The following is a 7,849-nucleotide window of genomic DNA, read 5'->3' as shown; positions in this document are numbered from 1 at the left end:
CTTCTGCTACAAACTTTTTGCTCAACAGACATCACATTCCAAATGGTCATAAATGAATGAACAGTGAGTCTGCTCAGTAAATATGCAATGCAGGTTATCACAACTTAAGTCAAGTTATTTAAGTACATACAGTCAATCTACACCACAGTGAAGAGGAAAAAACAATGGCTGGTGGGAACAGAACTGGAGAACAAAACAGCCCAATCACATACAGCTGACATTGTACTGCAGAGTTTACATTATTATGAGAAATCCAAAACTAAATTCAAAATCAAAACTCCCTTTTTTTTTGTCATTGTGCTTGTGCAAAATCTTGAACCTGAGTGTTTATTACAGATCCCAAATGATTGTTTGTGGTATACTGTCTTACCTGTGCATTCATCATTGTTTGGAGGAGTGGTTGAAGGCTTATTCAGATCTTTACATGAAAGAAATGGCTATACCCCAATATATGAAATCTATATATTACAAGCTTCTGCATAGTTATCATGAGTCTTTATGACAAATTTCAGCAAGCCCTTTTTGTTTTGTGCCCTTGCTGTGTGAATCAAGCCGTTTCCTTCCTTTCCTCCCACAGAAAATGATTATTCCACCAATACATGTGAGACTGTGAACTGCAGCACTGCGCCTGTAACCTGTTTGATCACTCAGTCATTTATTACCCACATCAGAATCATGACATCACTCCTCTTTGGCCCGAGTGCGGGAAAATTTCATTGGACAGAAAGCCTGTGTAACCTTGCCCTGTTAGTGGGGAAAGTAATGTGATTACAATCGCAGGTTGTGCCACTCTGATCATGAATTCACGTGTTTCCTCTCCAGATGGAATCACTGCAGATTCTGCTTCATCATCCCTCCTGGATCGAACAGTCCAAACACGGACAGCTCGCAGTGTGTACGCACAGCCATACCGTTACAGGTGCTGTACACACACACACACACACACGCACACACACGCACACACAACGTGGAGACTCTCAAGATGCACACACACGCACAGATGATTCAAATGCGCATACAAGATGGGTTACTAGTGCGGGGATGGAGAGGAGAGAGAAAGGGAAGGGGTGTCGAGCAAAACCCTCATCGATCCGTCCGAGAAAGAGAGAGAAAGCGCAGAGCCTGGCTGCATCTTCATCCCAGCAGACCCCTCCTCTCCCTCTTCCTCCCTCTCTCACCCACTCTCTCTCTGTCTTTCTGCCAGCTGATGCTGACTGGAGGTGAAGCTGTTTTTCTCTCCGCTCGTCATCCAGGAGAAAGAAAAAAAAAACTATTAAAAAAAATCTGGACGGCCTGACAGGAGGTTTCGGATTTTCCCACTAGTTGGTGATGACAACCGGAGGAAACTGAATTTGAAGATAACAAGCCGAGAGAGAGAGAGAGAGAGAGCGCAACATCCAAGACAGTAGCGCAGAGAGAAACACAACAACTTCCAGCAGCGGTGTCCTCGGGGCGGTCTGCGGGGATCTCCGGAGCCGTTGGCACTGACTGAAGGTAGGATAACGCACAGAGCCACTGCAGCGAAGCAACTCCATCCCCAGCGTGTGTCCTCTCATGTGTCCCGTGTCCTGCGTCCTGCGCGCAGCGGGAGGAAACGCGCCCGCGTCCGTCCGTCCGTCCGTCTGTCTGCGCTTTGTCAGTTTTTATTCTGAGCCGCTTCACCCGAAGGGTTGCCATAACGCACCGTATAGAGACCGATGGAGACGTGTGTCTGGCGCGTTTCGTGTGAAGTGTTGTCGCATTTCTGGTGTGTGTTTGCGGGACGGTCGGTGAACACATGCTTCACCCCCGTGCTGCATTTCTATGACCAGTTGCGTTGCAAAGAAAGGTGGAAGTTTGGTGCGTTTTTACTCTCAGACTGAAGTGCATCACTGCTTTAAGTGCTGTCTGATGGGGTGTTTTTACTTGTGTAGCGAACTGTGATTGTGTTACTACTGACACACAGTACTTTGGAGCAGGGAAGTGCAAGTGTGATGTGACAGAACTGGCCACAAAACAATAGAAGGGCTGGAGTTACGAGCTCTGAGCAGAGCTGTTTTTCACACTTAGCTGTACAGTATCATCATGCTATTGCACTTATAGGGAGAAATTTAATAGACCTTTTCTTCCTAAACGAAAAAAAAATCACTGGCAGCCTACTGAAAGTCCCAGTTTCAGTGACTGAGTCTCTTTTTAACCAAGCAAGTAACTGCATGAAAAGTTAGATAAACATTTAAGCACAAGTCGAAGTGTGCTTACTTGCTGTGCTTTCTGTGATGACTTTTTTTTTTTTTAAATCAGCAGGCTATGTTTGCTCAGTAACCTGTAGCTGTCCCAGCTTTAAATTATTTCAAACACCTTATTGCCAGTGTTGCATTAAAAGTTAAGTTGAGCTTTCAATGAATAAAAAATAGAAGACAGTTCAGCGAGCCCAGTATTCTTGTCACAATGCAAATAAATGCAGCCATGCAGAATGGTCTGTTGGTGCTTACTGAAGATATAAAGCAGGTATAGCAAGATGCATTACCAGTGTGGCAAAATGTTCAGCACTGGCTTGTCACTGATCCCATACAAAAGGTTTATTTCACACAGACCCAACAACAGAGCAGTCAGCTGATGTGCTATAAGGAAGAGGTAACATCATAGTAGCATACAGTATATATTCCAGAAACAGTTTTCCACTGTGGCTTATGATTAAAAGCAATAAATATACAGGACATCACTGCCATGCAATTCCAAGGAGAAAACCAGACGTAGTTTCAGAGTTTGTTGTAATGACCCATGAGGCAGACCTGTTGCTGATGTGCAGCTCAAAACCAGTCCTGCAGCTGACATGTGTAGAGAGAAAATAACAGAATGCAAGGAGAAAATTGCAGCATTAGAGAAGTCAGCAAACTCATCAGCTCTTCACTGAACTGTACTGGTGTAAAAATCCACATAAAACACAGTGCAGTGCTGTATATTTATCTCCCGGTTGCATGTGTGTCTTCAGTAGAAGCTGGTGCCAACCTGCAGTCATAAACATTTAAAGGGAAGTGATGGTTAATTTAGGAGCAGGAATTGCTGTATATCCAGCCTCTCAGTGTCAGTGTGTTCTCTGGTCTCTCTCTGAGTTGTGGAAATATTTTTTGTGCATTTTAGTTGTGTGGGAAACAAAGGTGACTTTAGTGGCTTGTCTGTCCCACAGCATTTTGGATCTCACAGCTGTTTTCCTTGTCCTTCGGTTATTTTTCCCCCCTCAATTTAAAGCAACATCATTGTCTTTGCCAAATTTGTCCAATGGTACAGATTTTTATTTTCAAAACCGATAAGCGAATGGAAGTTTAGTAAAGGGTTGCATTGTTTTTGCAACCAGGGGTCTGAAGCAAGCATTTACTCTGGTGATAATCATTACAGTGTCAGCATCAATCCTCAGTCATCAACAGGTGATTGTTGCAGCGGACACAAAAGTAGTGCAGGATATTGGCTGTATAACTGGTGAAGAAGTGACTCCAGCTTATTCTTTACACTGTAGAGAGAAAAAACAAAAGTAGAAACCAGGATCATGTCTTTTTATGTAATAGTAAGCATTTGGACAACCGTGAACAAGCTGAACGGTTGAAAATAAGCAGGACTACATCTTCCTCCAGTTTGCCTGAACTGCATGGATTTATTAACAACTGTTTGTATTCTCTGTTTCCGCTGAGGAGGATCTGAGCCTGTGGGTATCTAGCACAAACAATTGCTCTGCAGCTTGCTGATCTCTCATTTAGTTCACAGTATTTAAACCTTGCTTGTCCACTTTTAACAACCGTTTAGTTTTCCTCTAAGGATATCCAAAAGACATTCACTGTTTTGTTTTTTCTAACATTGTAGTAACCATTGTAATCATTATGGGTGATTAATAATGAGTAATCAGGATGAATTACAATATTTGGAACAACTGTAGCCCTGCTTGAAAGACACAGAGCTTCCTCAGCCATTCAAATGAATGAAAAACAACAACAAAACACAGAAAAAAAAATGTCAGGTCAGATTTTGCCTGGAATGTATGTGATTTTGTCCAGCAGGTTGTTATTCCTGATAGATTGCCTTAACTTTAATACATTTTATTGCAAACGCTGCAATTATTGCACAAAAGAAAAAATGCAGGGTACTCCAACGACTTGTTACTTGCAATAGAAAGTAAAAACAAATGATCCAAATTATGCAAGAGAACCAGAGATGTAGTCTTTTTTTAAGTCCAATTATTCCACTTGTCAGCTCTTTCTTGTCACAACTTGGCACCTTTATTACCCACAATGCAACTGATAGTAGACCAATGATAGTAGACGTTAATGTAGCTTCAAAGCGTGTGTTTCATACAGCTGCTGTTTTACCAGCATTTAAAATTGTAAAAATTAATCGTGAAATAATGCAATAGTTACATATACATCCACCAGTGCTTCACTAGGAACATCCAGTTATCAGTTCATTCAGTGATCCAGTCAGCCAATCATGAGGCAACAGTGCAATGCATAAAATCATGCAGGCCAGGGGTGTTTATTAGAGTTCAAACATCACTGAGAAAAAACAAAAACAGGATCTCATTGACATGACTGTGGCATTGCGGTTGGTGTGAGATGGGCTGACACAAACCTGTTCATATTCACAGGGCATCGAGCGCTGCCATTTTCCCCAAACCCTCTGGTGCTTCAGGGATACCTTTGTACATCGTAGACTCATGAAGAGGCTTGAGAGATGATGGTGTAAGTCGTAGAGATTTCACTGAAGAGGCTGGGATTATTTTTTCACTGAGGAGAGTGCACTTTGCTTTCATGCTTCTCTTTTTTTTTTTTCTTTTTATATTAACTTGCAGTGTGGTTACGTTTAGGCACTAAAATTACTACATCAGGGTTTGGGTTAAGATATACCCTTTAAGCACATGTTACAAGGCAAACATCTTGTTGAAAAACTGCAGCAGTAGAGAATATTTAGTTGAGCCCCACGGAGGAAGATGTGGTAAAGGGCCCAACAGTGCTAAAGGTTGAACCCATGACCTTCTGATCATTAACCCAGTGCCTTAACTGCTGAGCCACTATTCCAACGATCACATATTTTTATAGGACTATTGAACTACCCAGCAATAGTGCAATGACAAATTAAACTAAAGTACAGTTACACATGACACCCAGGGGTTTCACAGAACCAGTCAGATGTTTGATGGTCCCAGGAATCATCACTCTGGTAAGCAAGAAAATGGAGAAGTTTTATACATGAAGTGAAATTTGTTGTATTTTATCCTGAACTAGCATATTTTCTTAAAATCAACTATATAGTGGTGGTGCCTAAACTTAAAAAAGCTTCTAAGTAGTTAAGAAAATGTCAACCAAAGCATATTACTTTGCCTAAACCTAACAGTCAGCAAGTTAAGGTTAAATTTTAGAATTCTGTTCTGCACAGGACACAAACCCTGGTCTCCTGATTGAACACTCCCCACTTACCTCCTTATGCAGGCTTTGCGGTTCTTTTAAGGTGGAAGTCTTGACCACAACAGCACAGGTGTGAAAATAAATCAGTTTCAGATCGAATAGTTTCTTTCAAATTGTGCACAAGATCACAGTATAGTTATGTAAGAACATAAGTTTGTGAAGACAGTAAAGCCTTGTTAATGGGAGCTGTCAGAGGAGGATAGCCAGACTGGTTAAAAGTTGACAGAAAGGCTGCAGTAACTCAAGCACGTACTGTTTACAACTGTGTTGAATTTGGCAACACGTATGGCGTTCCTAATAACATTCTCAGTGAGTTTATTCATTCTGCAGCCTGAATAGCTTTCACTTATAACTCATGTGGTCACCTTGCCTTCCTGGATGCTTTTCAGGACAACAGAGTCAGCAGAAATACCCCAAATTTAAAGAAAGAGCAGCGATAGTTGACTTCAGTGTCCGCAGTTTGACTCCAGTTGTCCACACTTGTTGCTCCTCGTCTTCTTTCTGTCACCACCATGGATGATAGAAACACCACTTGACGTGCATTAATCAGAGAAAACAAATTATCGTCTAACAGCGCAAATACACAACAGTAATTAAATGCCACAATGGATGGGAGTTACCGCTGCTGGGTTAATACGTCATATTCTTGCTGTAGTTTGCAGAGTTGTGCATGGATCCCATTGTTATTTTGCAAACTTCTCATAAAAATCTACCTGAAGCATTTTGATGGACAGATAATTACTTACATGACACTAGAGGCAATAACTTGCTACACTTAGGACATATGACTGGAAGACTGGAAGTGTAAAAAGTAGTTGCTAGTTAGCTACTTTCCTACATGCGCTTTGTCCTGCTGCTTGCAGCAGTAATAAAAACATCAGTGTCATTAGTGCTTCTTTGTCCTCTCACACATACTGAAAGTGGTACACAGCAGCCCACCCAGAGTGCCACTGCAGCCTTACATGGACACACTTAAGGCTCTAACTTTAAAGGCGTATTCATCAAACCTTAGGCAGCCAAAACACACACACAGCAGCACACACACTGCTGCTGGAGCCGAGATTGAACCTGGAGAACATAACAGACTGTGTCAGAATGAAGAGTTTGGGTGTCAGGAGTGGGGAGGGGAGGAAAAGAGAGTGATGGAGAAAAACTTGAGGAAGGAACGAGAGAAGAAAGTGAGATATGAGAGCATATATAAAGCATGTATATTAAGCCTGGCAGTAACCCTGGGGAAATTCGGCAACACAGCAGAGTTACTTTGCTGTTTTGATTTGATGAATATTCATGATTACGCAGCGAGAGAGGGAGGGCGCTGGGTTCATCGCATCATCTTGATGTATTGCTGCTGCAGCTTGCATGAAGGGCTGTTGCAGTGGAACAGAGGTATCCCAGTAGCTAGTGCCCAATATGCCTTTTGTTTGTACAGCATCAGGGAAATGGACCTTCACTGTAAAACACATTCATGAGCATGTTCTTGTATTATGATAAACACTGGCACTGTAGTTCATTTGGAATAAATCCTACATACACTAAGTTTGGGGTCACTTAGAAATGTCCTTATTTTTGAAAGAAAAGCATTTTTTTTCAATGAAGATAACATTAAATTAATCAGAAATACAGTCTAGACATTGTTAATGTGGTAAATGACTATTCTAGCTGGAAACAGCTGATTTTTAATGGAATATCTACATCGAGGTACAGAGGAACATTTCCAGCAACCATCATTCCTGTGTTCTAATGCTACATTGTGTTAGCTAATGGTGTTGAAAGGCTAATTGATGACTAGAAAACCCTTGTGCAATTGTGTTAGCACATGAATAAAAGTGTGAGTTTTCTGGAAAACATGAAATTGTCTGGGTGACAACAAACCTTGGAATGGTAGTGTATATCCTTTAGTTTCTTTATTTCCTCTCACTTCTCCAGGTCCGACTCCATCAGGCAGCATTTAAAGCAGGCAGCCAAGGGATCCATCCTTATAGCTCAGCTCTCCCTTAGGGATCCTGGGTGTACCCAGGTCAGTTGGAATATGTAATCCTCTCAGCCCTGGGGCGTCCTCTCTGTTAGATGGTCCCAGAATACCTCCACAGGAGATGTCCTCAGTTGGCTAAATCGCCTAAACTGGCTCCTTATTTCATTTTTACCCCAATATCTGTCCACTACCACGAATAGAAGTGAGACCTGAGAGCTTCTTGTTCAGGCTTAGTTGCCTCTTCACCAAACATTAAAATTAAAGAGAAGCTTTCATCAGCACCTTCTAGCAACGTTGGAGGGCAAAGGAGTGTGAGGTTTCTGTAGAACTATGAACTCTGCTTATGGAGGATGTCTGGGTGGATAGATGGGCCAACACAAAGTTGGAATGGATCATTTATACTAAATTGAAACTTTCTATAATGCTAAGTTTTACAGTTAAATCGCCC

General features: G+C 41.8%; 1 protein-coding gene across 1 annotated transcript in view; it reads left to right on the top strand.

The window, feature by feature from the left end:
* Window positions 1–897: 897 nt before the first annotated feature.
* Window positions 898–7,849, top strand: part of oprl1 (opiate receptor-like 1) — a 106,779-nt gene continuing 99,827 nt past the window's right edge. The window contains exon 1 of the mRNA XM_023283104.3: window positions 898–1,494. The gene's annotated coding sequence lies outside the window, so the exon portion shown is untranslated. The remainder of the gene's footprint in view (window positions 1,495–7,849) is intronic.

The sequence above is a fragment of the Amphiprion ocellaris genome, chromosome 8 (genome assembly GCF_022539595.1).
Source record: "Amphiprion ocellaris isolate individual 3 ecotype Okinawa chromosome 8, ASM2253959v1, whole genome shotgun sequence".
In the NCBI taxonomy this organism is placed as follows: Eukaryota; Metazoa; Chordata; class Actinopteri; family Pomacentridae; genus Amphiprion; species Amphiprion ocellaris.
This window is presented reverse-complemented; position numbering and strand designations above follow the sequence as displayed.